The sequence below is a fragment of the Drosophila sulfurigaster genome, unplaced genomic scaffold (genome assembly GCF_023558435.1).
Source record: "Drosophila sulfurigaster albostrigata strain 15112-1811.04 unplaced genomic scaffold, ASM2355843v2 ctg38_pilon, whole genome shotgun sequence".
NCBI lineage: Eukaryota > Metazoa > Arthropoda > Insecta > Diptera > Drosophilidae > Drosophila > Drosophila sulfurigaster.
The window spans coordinates 1-13,637 of record NW_026909712.1 but is presented as its reverse complement, the minus strand read 5'-3'; the positions used below and the strand labels follow the sequence as shown (position 1 = coordinate 13,637).

The 13,637-nt window shown below is 46.3% G+C and overlaps 1 non-coding gene and 1 pseudogene across 1 annotated transcript; both read left to right on the top strand.

Annotated features, from left to right (window-relative positions):
- Positions 1 to 490: 490 nt before the first annotated feature.
- LOC133849909 (5.8S ribosomal RNA) lies at positions 491 to 668 on the top strand. Its single transcript, XR_009895508.1, has one exon. It is a non-coding gene; the product is annotated as a 5.8S ribosomal RNA (ribosomal RNA).
- A 351-nt stretch (positions 669 to 1,019) lies between these two features.
- On the top strand, positions 1,020 to 6,091 carry LOC133849918 (large subunit ribosomal RNA; annotated as a pseudogene).
- The last annotated feature ends 7,546 nt before the right edge of the window (positions 6,092 to 13,637 follow it).

Sequence of the window (13,637 nt, the reverse complement as noted above, 5' to 3'; positions counted from 1 at the left end):
TAAGTAACTAATAAATATAAATATTTTATTCAATCATATGAGATACAATTATGCAACATATAATAATTTAAATTAGCTAAAAACCGTTTGTTATGTATTATTATTATTATATACTGTATTAAGAGTGTTTTATGTGTTTTGGATAAAATAAAAACTGCGTGTATATGTACCATAATATACATGCGTTGCAAAATGTATTGTGCATATTCCAGTGCGCATACATTGGTTCGCAACACCTAAAGAAAAACAATGTTGTACCTGTTTGCAGGTTAACGCTTTACATATGTTGATCATAATAAATAAATTTAGCTAAAATATACTTGTCATATATCTTATTATTATCGATTATGTAAAACTAAGACATTTCGCAACATTTATTTAGGTATAAAAAAATTTTATTGAAGGAATTGATATATGCCAGTAAAATGGTGTATTTTTAATTTCTTTCAATAAAAATATTGTTGACGTAATGAAATAAAAAAAATTGTATCACTCTAAGCGGTGGATCACTCGGCTCATGGGTCGATGAAGAACGCAGCAAACTGTGCGTCATCGTGTGAACTGCAGGACACATGAACATCGACATTTTGAACGCATATCGCAGTCCATGCTGTTATGTACTTTAATTAATTTTTAGTGCTGCTTGGACTACATATGGTTGAGGGTTGTAAGACTATGCTAAATAAGTTGTTTAAAATTTTTCGGAATTTTAAGCACATTGTATATTATTGGATAATATAAGTGTGAATCTAAAAGTTCTCGCTTAAGATATTCATAATATGAATTAATAAATGAAAATACTAAAACTCTGTTGCATGAGAAATTTGAAGAATTATATGTTCTTTATTCATTTCAAATAATACTGAGGAATGTCTAGCATAAAATATATTATTTTATAAACTAGAATTGCCTCTTATTAACGAATATGATATAAAGAATAATTTTGTGAATATTATGGACCTTCAAAAAAGATAGTATATTTCAAAATAGGCAGAGAATTGTCTATAAGTGTAATTAAACAACCTCAACTCATATGGGACTACCCCCTGAATTTAAGCATATTAATTAGGGAGGAAAAGAAACTAACAAGGATTTTCTTAGTAGCGGCGAGCGAAAAGAAATCAGTTCAGCACTAAGTCACTTTGTCTATATGGCAAATGTGAGATGCAGTGTATGGAACGTCAATATTCTAGTATGAGAAATTAACGATTTAAGTCCTTCTTAAATGAGGCCATTTACCCATAGAGGGTGCCAGGCCCGTATAACGTTAATGATTATTAGATGATGTTTCCAAAGAGTCGTGTTGCTTGATAGTGCAGCACTAAGTGGGTGGTAAACTCCATCTAAAACTAAATATAACCATGAGACCGATAGTAAACAAGTACCGTGAGGGAAAGTTGAAAAGAACTCTGAATAGAGAGTTAAATAGTACGTGAAACTGCTTAGAGGTTAAGCCCGATGAACCTGAATATCCGTTATGGAAAATTCATCATTAGAATTGTAATATTTAATCAATATTATAACGATAGTGTGCATTTTTTCCATATAAGGACATTGTAATCTATTAGCATGTATGGAATTTATCAAACAATTTTGATAAGAGTTTATTTAAATTAGAGTGCTTGCATTTTAACATAAAATAAATTTCAAAAATTTGATAAAGTGCTGATAGATTATATGAGTACAGTGCGTTAATTTTTCGGAATTATATAATGGCATGATTATCATTGATTTTTATGTTTATTATAAGCACTTGTATGATTAACAATGCGAAAGATTCAGGATACCTTCGGGACCCGTCTTGAAACACGGACCAAGGAGTCTAACATATGTGCAAGTTATTGGGATATAAACCTAATAGCGTAATTAACTTGACTATTATTGGGATTAGTTTTTAACTATTTATAGTTAATTAACGCAATCCCGGGGCGTTCTATATAGTTATGTATAATAATATTTATATTATTTATGCCTCTAACTGGAACGTACCTTGAGCATATATGCTGTGACCCGAAAGATGGTGAACTATACTTGATCAGGTTGAAGTCAGGGAAACCCTGATGGAAGACCGAAACAGTTCTGACGTGCAAATCGATTGTCAGAATTGAGTATAGGGGCGAAAGACCAATCGAACCATCTAGTAGCTGGTTCCTTCCGAAGTTTCCCTCAGGATAGCTGGTGCATTTAACTGTTGTATAAAATAATCTTATCTGGTAAAGCGAATGATTAGAGGCCTTAGGGTCGAAACGATCTTAACCTATTCTCAAACTTTAAATGGGTAAGAACCTTAACTTTCTTGATATGAAGTTTAAGGTTATGATATAATGTGCCCAGTGGGCCACTTTTGGTAAGCAGAACTGGCGCTGTGGGATGAACCAAACGTAATGTTACGGTGCCCAAATTAACAACTCATTCAGAAACCATGAAAGGCGTTGGTTGCTTAAAACAGCAGGACGGTGATCATGGAAGTCGAAATCCGCTAAGGAGTGTGTAACAACTCACCTGCCGAAGCAACTAGCCCTTAAAATGGATGGCGCTTAAGTTGTATACCTATACATTACCGCTAAAGTAGATGATTTATATTACTTGTAATATAAATTTTGAAACTTTAGTGAGTAGGAAGGTACAATGGTGTGCTTAGAAGTGTTTGGCGTAAGCCTGCATGGAGCCGTCATTGGTACAGATCTTGGTGGTAGTAGCAAATAATCGAATGAGACCTTGGAGGACTGAAGTGGAGAAGGGTTTCGTGTGAACAGTGGTTGATCACGAGTTAGTCGGTCCTAAGTTCAAGGCGAAAGCCGAAAATTTTCAAGTAAAAAAGTAACTAAAATTTAAATTTTGTCATAATTAAAAAACTTGAATAATTTTGAACGAAAGGGAATACGGTTCCAATTCCGTAACCTGTTGAGTATCCGTTTGTTATTAAATATGGGCCTCGTGCTCATCCTGGCAACAGGAACGACCATAAAGAAGCCGTCGAGAGATATCGGAAGAGTTTTCTTTTCTGTTTTATAGCCGTACTACCATGGAAGTCTTTCGCAGAGAGATATGGTAGATGGGCTAGAAGAGCATGACATATACTGTTGTGTCGATATTTTCTCCTCGGACCTTGAAAATTTATGGTGGGGACACGCAAACTTCTCAACAGGCCGTACCAATATCCGCAGCTGGTCTCCAAGGTGAAGAGTCTCTAGTCGATAGAATAATGTAGGTAAGGGAAGTCGGCAAATTAGATCCGTAACTTCGGGATAAGGATTGGCTCTGAAGATTGAGATAGTCGGGCTTGATTGGGAAACAATAACATGGTTTATGTGCTCGTTCTGGGTAAATAGAGTTTCTATCATTTATGGTAGTTTCTTGTTCCCCGGATAGTTTAGTTACGTAGCCAATTGTGGAACTTTCTTGCTAAAATTTTTAAGAATACTAGTTGGGCAACCAGTTAGTTCTTTTAAATTATAACGATTATCAATTAACAATCAATTCAGAACTGGCACGGACTTGGGAAATCCGACTGTCTAATTAAAACAAAGCATTGTGATGGCCCTAGCGGGTGTTGACACAATGTGATTTCTGCCCAGTGCTCTGAATGTCAAAGTGAAGAAATTCAAGTAAGCGCGGGTCAACGGCGGGAGTAACTATGACTCTCTTAAGGCCCCATATGGGACACTTGCTTGAGGGGTATGGTCACCTATTACGTCTAGGGACCTGCAATTGCATCAAGTGCCATTGAATTCTTCTCCCGGACCGGACGGAATATCTCCAAGAACTGCCAGGAGTATTCCCAGTGGTGTTATGCTTCGCATAATGAACCTTATTCTCTGGTGCGGCAAACTACCCACACTCTTCCGAATGGCTCGAACCGTTTTCATCCCGAAGACGGTAAGAGCATCCCGACTCAGAAGACTTCCGTCCGATATCGGTGCCTTCTGTCATAGTTAGACAACTCAATGCCATCTTGGCATCTCGATTGGCCTCATCAGTCGATTGGGATCCGCGTCAGCGGGTTTCTTCCTACTGACGGTTGCGCCAATAACGCGACAATAGTTGACTTAATCCTGAGGGACCACCATAGACGTCACGCGTCGTGTTATATCGCGACACTTGATGTCAGCAAAGCGTTTGACTCTGTGTCTCACGCAGCGGTAATTGACACCCTATCCGCGTATGGTGCACCAACGGGTTTTGTTGACTACGTACGTAGCTTGTACTTGGGAGGTGGCACTAGTCTCAATGGTAAAGGCTGGAGATCAGAGGAATTCGTCCCTGCTAGAGGTGTGAAGCAGGGTGACCCTTTGTCTCCACATATGTTCAACTTGGTCATCGACCGGTTGCTCAGGTCTCTACCGGACGAGATTGGTGTCAGTGTCGGAAATGCCAAAACAAACGCTGCAGCGTTCGCAGACGATCTGGTGTTGTTTGCTTCTACACCGAAGGGCCTTCAGGCATTATTGGATACCACGGTCTCCTTTTTGGCGTCCGTTGGGCTGACCCTAAACGCTAATAAGTGTTTTACTGTTAGTGTCAAGGGGCAACCGAAGCAGAAGTGTACTGTGATCGAATCACGGAGCTTTTGTGTAGGTTCGCGCAAGTGTCCAAGCTTGAAGCGTTCTGAGGAATGGAAGTATCTTGGCATCCAGTTCACTGCGGACGGGAGGGCCCGCTACAATCCGACTGAGGACATTGGACCCAGATTGGATATCATATCGCGGTCCCCTGAAGCCACAGCAGAAGTTATTCGCCCTCAGAACTGTCCTCATTCCACAGCTATATCACAAGCTAACCCTTGGTAGTGTGGCAATAGGCGTTTTGAGAAAGTGTGACAGACTGGTACGGTCGGTCGTAAGGAAATGGTTAGATCTTCCTATGGATGTGTCAGTAGCATTCTTCCATGCCCCATACAAGTGGGGGTCTCGGTGTTCACTCAGTTCGAAGGACAGCTCAATGCTGCGCATACAGAGGTTAACGAACATAAAATGGCCCCACCTCGAGCAATCCGAGACAGCCAGTTCGTTCCTTAGTGCGGAAATTCGGAGGGCCGAGATAGGTGCAAGGCATCGGGAAACGCGGCTCTGGATACACGCCTTTTGATCGACTCGTACTGGGCGGATAGGTTGCACTCCTCTGTTGATGGTAGCGGTCTCCGTGAAGCAGGGCGTTATGCTCCGCAACACGGGTGGGTTGTCGCACCCACGCGTTTGTTAACTGGAAAAGCTTATTTGAATGGGATCAAACTGCGGATAAATGCCCTACCCACGCGGTCTCGTACCACGAGGGAAGGCACAATTGGAGAGGCAGTGTCGTGCAGGATGTGATGCTCCCGAATCACTAAACCACATTCTGCAGAAGTGTCATCGTACGCATGGGAGGCGGGTGGCTAGACACAACAGTGTGGCTAATTATCTCAAGCGGGGACTTGAGACGAGAGGCTACTCTGTCATTGCTGAACCAAGTCTGCAGGGAGAGAACAGGATATATAAGCCGGACCTGGTGGGTTTCCGACCAGATCACACGATAGTGATCGACGCTCAGGTAGTGACTGACGGACTTGATCTTGACCAATTTCATCAGAGTAAGGTTGAGATCTACGACAGACAGGACGTACGAACGGCTCTGGTTCGGGATTATCAGGCGCATGAGGACATCAAAATCGTGTCTGCTACGCTAAACTGGAGGGGCATCTGGAGCTATCGGTCGGTAAAACGACTGAGAGCACTGGGAGTCCTTAACGCTGGTGATAGCAATATTATCAGTACCAGGGTGGTAGATGGCGGAGTCTGCGGCTTTAAGACGTTCATGTTCCATACTGGATATCGCCAAGGAGTGGGTTAGCACCGAGGTTTACTTTCCTCATTGAAAGTCAACTACACTGGCCAACATCTATTGTGTACAAAGTAAAGGGAAAACAGTCATATGACGTGCCATCTATATATGGCATTGTTGTGTGGGCAAATTCATTTCCTACAATGGCCAAATAGCCAAATGCCTCGTCATCTAATTATCGACGCGCATGAATGGATTAACGAGATTCCTACTGTCCCTATCTACTCAGTCTGGTTTCAACTGTCGAGCTGAACAGACGTGTTAGCGGAGTGCCTGCATTTGGTATTGTTTTGCGATAACAGTTATTTGTTGTCTTCGAACAGCGGTGAATTTTCGCGTGTACGCTTTGAGCTTCTCGTTCGCTGTGTACGTGTGAGTAGCGTTGGAAAGTCGTCGCGCGCCGTCGCGAGTGTGTGCGTGCGTGTGCTTGCTGTGCGCGCTGTTCTCGTTGAAGAAATTGCGGTACTTTCGTAATTGTCGCCGAGATAGTAAACAAACGAAGTTACGGTGTTTTGTTTACAGTAATTGTAATTACTGTAAATAGTGAATGTACAAGAGCTTATTGTTTTCGTCGCGGACAAAAGCTGAGCGATTTGAACTGCTTGAGTACACTGCTTGTCGCGGGTTTACTGCTTGCAACATGTATACTGCTTGCACTGCTTACATTATGAACTGCTTTAATTTGAACTGCTCGCGTGCACTGCTTGTGTGGTTTACTGCTTTCTGTGTACTGCTTGTGAGTGTGTGTGATTTACTGCTTGCGCGGTTTAGCTGCTTGCGCAGTTTAAACTGCGAACCGTTGGCGCCATGATGGACACGAGATCAAGCGCCAGTGTATGCAGCGATACGAGCGAGATGTCCGTCTCGGACGATCGTCCACGCGGGAAGCGAGGCAGAAAGCCGCGAGGCAACAAGGCTGTATCGTCGCCCAACCTGGTTGGCAGCGACGATGCATCCTCTGCCAAGCGGCTGGCTGTCTCCTTTATTGGGGGCAATGCCGATGGAGCAGCCGCCAACGAAGTTGCCGCTGGAACCGCCGCTGGAGTCGCCGCTGGAGCCGCCGCTGGAGTCGCTGATGGAGCCGCCGCTGGAGTCGCCGATGGGTTGCTGCTGCTACTGCTGCCCCTGCACCCGCTACGGTGGCCGCTGTCGCCCGACTGAGCGCGCCTGCCTGTCCAGCTCCTGCTGGTAGTTTTGTTGCTGCCAGTGTGGTGAAGGAAGGGTCTGATGCCGTATTGGCTCAGCTGGCGGGTGTAGACCAGACGGTGAGGTCCGCTGTGCTGCGCGCTGGACTGGCGCCGGAAGCGGCCATCGCCGTTCTGGAGGCAACTGCCCGGCTTAGCGAGCTGGTGACCGCGCTAGCTGTGCGAAACGCCGTCTTGGAGACGAAGGTTGCGTTGTGCCAACCAGCTGCTGCGCCCGCTATGGCCCCAAGTGCGAGTGGTGCCGCCACCAGAGCTGTCCCCGGCGTCGCCCCGATGGCCGCTCCTAGAAATGCTCCTGCAGCCAGAAAGCCCGTGGAAACGTGGTCGGCTGTAGTGACGAGCAAGGACCCGACAGTGTCGGGCAAGGAGATTGCCGATAAGGTGATGAGCCAAGTTGCTCCAGCTCTGGGCGTTAGAGTTCACGAAGTCCGTGAATTGAAGCGCGGTGGCGCCGTCATTCGTACGCCGTCGAGAAACGAGATGAACAAAGTGGTGGCCAACGCGAAATTCAACGAGGTTGGACTGGAGGTTGAGCCCAACCGTGGAGTGAGGTCGAAAATCACCGTGTTCGACGTGGACACTGGGATTATACCGGAAGTTTTCATGGACGAGCTCTATGAGAACCACTTCAAGGAGGAGTTCTCGCCGTCGGCCTTCAAGAAGATGGTGCATATGGCGTCGAAGCCGTGGTCGGTCACTGACGGTGTCAGAGTCAATCTGACACTCGAATGTGACGAAAAGGCGCAAGCGGTGCTTGATAAGACCGGGCGGGTCTACATCAAGTGGTTTTCGTTCCGCTGTAGGTCGCTCGTCCGTACTTACGCGTGTCATCGCTGTATGGGATTCGACCACAAGGTTGCGCAATGCCGATTGAAAAACGAAGTATGCCGCCAATGCGGGCAGACCGGCCATGTAGCGTCGAAATGTGCTAGCCCGGTGGGCTACCGAAACTGCCGTTTCAAGGGGCTTCCCTCCGGGCATTACATGCTGTCGGAGACGTGCCCAATATATGGTGCGGTCTTAGCGAGGGTGCAAGCTAGACATTAAAATGTTTAGCTTCATCCAAGCTAATTGTGGTCGAGGTCGAGCCGCTACTATTGAGTTTGCAACTCGGGTGCGAGACTCCGCCACATGTTCGCGTTGGTGCAGGAACCATACGTCGACAGAAAGCACGGCATTACGGGCATTCCAGCCGGGATGCGTGTGTTTGCTGATCGGCGTTTGAAGGCTGCCATCTTCTTGGACGACCCGGATGCCATCTGTATGCCTATTGAGTCGCTCATCACGGACTTTGGCGTATGCGTGAGTGTCACTGGAATACAACACTGATTTGGAACCGTATCTTGCGTATCTAGATTCCGTGCTACTACTGGCTGGTAGCAATCCGGTTATCTGTGGCATGAATGCGATTTCAGTGTCCCCTTGTGGTTCAGCAAATTGCTCGAGCGTGCTCGTGGCGATTTGAACCGCCGAAGGGTGAGCTGCTGACCGAATGGATTCAAGAATCCCGAGCCGGCGTGCTAAAATGAGGTCAGTAGTTTGTATACGTTCGATAATCACCGCGGACGGAGTGATATCGACGTCACGATTGCCAACGAAGCAGCGCTTATGTGGGCCACATATGACTGGAGAGTGGACGAGTGGGAACTCAGTGACCACAACACGATCTGTGTTGAGGTGACGCGAGACCCCAGAGACACAGTTGAGCGATGCTCCTGTTCCGTCCTGGAACTTCTCAATGCACGTTGGCAGTCGTTCCGTGGTGAGCTTGTATGCAAGCTTGAGGAATTCCCGCAGGACTACACGGAGATGTCCATTGATGACCAGGTGTCTGCAACGCGTGCACTGGTGCACAGTGTATGCGACCATGTATTTGGACGCAGGCAGCCGAGAGCCGTTCGGAAAGTGGTCTGGTGGAATGCCAACCTCAGTACGAAGCGCCGAGAGGTCAGGAGACTGAGGCGGCGGCTACAGAATGCTCGTCGTCGTGGCAGCGATGAAGCAGGGCGACTTGCTACTGACCTGCGGATCTCCGTGGGTCAGTACAAGAAGCTTATTCTGTCGGCATAGGAGGACAACTGGCGTCGCTTCGTTGGAGATAATCGGGATGATCCCTGGGGGCATGTCTACAGGATTTGCCGACGTCACAAACGGAATTCGAGTTGGGCTGCCTTCGGGTAAATGGCGAGCCAGTCGTAACATGGCACGACTGTGCGCGAGTGCTCCTCCGTAACTTCTTCCCTGTTGCGGAGTCGAATGCACCGATTGCCATCCCAGATGTGCTTCCGCCCACACTCGACGAGTACGAAGTGAGTGCTTGTGTCGCCAGGCTACGGAGCAGACGCTCGCCTGGCATGGACGGCATCACTGGAGTGATCTGTAAGGAGGTTTGGCGTGCTATTCCTCAGCATCTTACAGCGTTGTATTCCCGCTGTTTAGCCGAAGGACATTTCCCTTCTGAGTGGAAACGCCCGCGCGTTGTGCCACTTCTCAAGGGGCCCGATAAGGACAGGAGCGATCCTGGCTCTTATCGTGGTATATGTCTGCTACCAGTCTTTGTAAGGTGCTCGAGGGTATCATGGTCAGCCGAATGAAGGACATGCTCCCAGAGGGCTGCAGATGGCAATTTGGATTTCAACCTGGACGCTGTATGGAGGATGCCTGGAGACACGTGAAGAGTACTGTCGACGCCAGCCCGGCAAGATATGTACTCAGAATCTTCGTGGATTTCAAAGGAGCATTTGACCACGTGGAGTAGGATGCTGTGCTACGCCGGCTGATCGACTCTGGCTGCCGAGAAGCCAGCTTGCGGCGAAGCTTCTTCTCTGGCAGGAGTGCGTGCATCGTCAGCAGATACGAGGAAGCATCTGTGCCGGTAAGTAGAAGTTGCCCACAGGGTTCCATCAGTGGTCCATTCATTTGGAACCTCATGATGGATGTGCTTCTTCGGCGCTTGGAGCCTTTGTGCAAACTGAGCGCGTATGCAGACGACTTGCTGCTTCTCGTTGAGGAAACTCCCGAAACGATTTGGAGATCGAAAGGAGCGGAGTACATGTCCATCGTAGGAGCTTGGGCAACAGAGGTAGGCGTGTCCGTCTCCACCAGTAAGACGGCTGTCGTGTTGCTGAAAGGCCAATTATCGGCTAATAGGCGGCCTGGGGTACGGTTTGCTGGAGCAAGCTTGCCCTACGCTGACAAATACCGGTATCTGGGCATCACGGTCGGCGAGCGGTTGAATTCCAACCCGCATATCGCGTCCTTACGTGATCGGCTGAGCGGAGTCGTTGGTGTTTTGGCACGCGTACTACGGGTCGACTGGGGATCAGTCCCCGTGCCAAGCGGACCATTTACACTGGACTCATGGTGCCTTGTGCGCCATTTTGGTGCCTCAGTGGCGGTATGCCACGGCGATGAGACTAGTGAGGGCCAGGAGGCACCTGTTGTCCTGCCAAAGGCGCATCCTTCTTGGATTCCTACCGGTGTGCCGTACGTTGTCCACTGTGGCACTGCAAGTTCTTGCTGGTGTTCCCCGTTTGATCTGGCTGCCAAGAAATTGGCAATCAGTTTCAAACTCAGGCGCGATCACCCGCTGGAGGAGAGCGACTGGCTGTTTGGTCAAGATCTGTCGGGTCTTGATCACAAGCAGAAGATAGGCGATGCTGGACGACCGTATGCTGCAGGAGTGGCAAAGCAGATGGAATAATGGTGATGAACCCGGTGACTCATCTTTTATCCCGGATGCTGGGTTCGTCTTCAGCAGGCGAGACTTCGGTTTCAGCCTACGTGCTGGATTCCTGCTGACAGGCCATGGATCGCTGAATGCATTTCTGCATGAGAGACGTCTAAGCGGTACGCCTGCATGTCTATGCGGTGCGGATAGCGAAGATGCGCTGCACGTTCAGTGTGTATGCCCCATATATGCAGATTTGCGTCACCTCGATGGACTTGGGATCGAATACCTGCATGGCGTCTGGAGGGTTTCTGGAGCGGTGGCGACACAGGAGAGGATGCAGCTATTGCAAACATTTGCCGATGCCGTGTTCGCAAGGCGTCGGCAATTGTTGTACCAGGAGGCGACGAATGGGCCGGCAGTCCTGAGCTGAAAGGCTAAAACTGTCTCACCCGTGTGGTTGACGGGTCTTAGAATTCCTCCACAGCTTATCCCCTGCTTGTCGTATGAGGCGACTAAACGGATAATTTTTTTTTGGGCTGTTAGTCCCGAGCTGAAAAGCTAAAACTGGCCTCACCTGTGTGGTTGGCGGGTCTTAGAATTCCACCACAGTGCACCTCTGCTTGTCGTACGAGACGACTAAACGGGGTAGCTGGGCCGTCAGTCCCGAGCTTATAGCTAAAACTGACTCACCCGTGTGGATGACGGGTCTTAGAATTTCACCACAGTGGACCTCCACTTATCGTACGAAGCGAGTCTTGAGGTGCGTCACCAACGCTAACTGTTTGGAGTTAAATTGGTAGTACCCTTGTGGTACGAAACCTGACCGGAGGTCTTCTGGTACCACGGGAGCCAGGTGCCCGCGGACTCTTGTCCGTTCTGGCACGGGTTGTGGCCCCTTCGGGAGCATCGTGGTGGCTGTGTTTTACATCCAAATGCGGAGAGAGCGGAGTGCTCGAAGTGGAGTTGCGTAATACAACCGGTTGCCGATAACCAAAAATCGGAAGAGGTTTTAGATGGGCCTCGCTCCCGACACAGGAGGAAGTACCCAGCCCAAACAGCTGGTGCTTCAGTGTGTACCTGCGGAGTGTCCCCAAGGGGGCGCTGTTCAACGCTTAAATTGTATCCCTGTGCTCGGGCACCGTGTGATAAGTCACTTGTGACAGGTGCACACGTAAAACACTGGTCTTTATGTCCCTATCTACTATCTAGCGAAGCCACAGCCAAGGAACGGGCTTGGAATAATTAGCGGGGAAAGACCCTTTGAGCTTGACTCTAATCTGGCAGTGTAAGGAGACATAAGAGGTGTAGAATAAGTGGGAGATATTAAATTTCGGTTTAGTATCGACAATGAAATACCACTACTCTTATTGTTTCCTTACTTGCTTGATTAAATGGAACGTGTATCATTTCCTAGCCATTATACGGATATATTTATTATACTTTGATGCAAGCTTCTTGATCAAAGTATCACGAGTTTGTTATATAATCGCAAACAAATTCATTAATGAGAGAGTGCATTTATGTATTCTCAAATTAAAAATTTGGTATAACTCCAATTACTCAGGTATGATCCAATTCAAGGGACATTGCCAGGTAGGGAGTTTGACTGGGGCGGTACATCTCTCAAATAATAACGGAGGTGTCCCAAGGCCAGCTCAGTGCGGACAGAAACCACACATAGAGCAAAAGGGCAAATGCTGACTTGATCTCGGTGTTCAGTACACACAGGGACAGCAAAAGCTCGGCCTATCGATCCTTTTGGTTTAAAGAGTTTTTAACAAGAGGTGTCAGAAAAGTTACCATAGGGATAACTGGCTTGTGGCGGCCAAGCGTTCATAGCGACGTCGCTTTTGATCCTTCGATGTCGGCTCTTCCTATCATTGTGAAGCAAAATTCACCAAGCGTTGGATTGTTCACCCATGCAAGGGAACGTGAGCTGGGTTTAGACCGTCGTGAGACAGGTTAGTTTTACCCTACTAATGACAAAACGTTGTTGCGACAGCATTCCTGCGTAGTACGAGAGGAACCGCAGGTACGGACCAATGGCACAATACTTGTTCGAGCGAACAGTGGTATGACGCTACGTCCGTTGGATTATGCCTGAACGCCTCTAAGGTCGTATCCGTGCTGGACTGCAATGATAAATAAGGGGCAATTTGCATTGTATGGCTTCTAAACCATTAAAAGTTTATTATTCATTTAATAGACGACGATGGATGTGATGCCAATGTTACATATAACATAGTAAATTGGGAGGATCTTCGATCACCTGGTGCCGCGCTAGTTATATATTAAAACATTATTTAATACAATGACAAAGCCTTGAATCAATTGTAAACGACTTTTATAACAGGCAAGGTGTTGTAAGTGGTTGAGCAGCTGCCATACTGCGATCCACTGAAGCTTATCCTTTGCTTGACGATTCGATAAAATATATATGTTTAAGGCATATATAAAAAAATATTATATGTATGATGTATATATGGAAACGTATATATGTTTATATATATAAATATGCAAAATTGTATGCATAATTATGTTATACAATTACGCATATAAGAAGAATATTTATATAATATATGAATATATTATATATATAAATAAATAATATATCAATGTGTACAAAATATACTTGTATATTTTAAATATGCATTTATTTAGTATGCGTTAATTATATATATTTGGTAGCCAAAAGGACGCCATCATATTAGTGGCGAAAATTAAAATATACATAGTATATCTATGTGTACAAAAATACTTGCATATTTTAAAAATGCATTTATTTATTATGCGTTGGTAATATATATTTATTTGGTAGCAAAAGGACGCCATCATATTAGTGAAAATTAAGAATATGCATAGTATATCTATGTGTACAAAATACTTGCATATTTTTAAATATGCATTTATTTAGTATGTGTTAGTTATACATATTTATT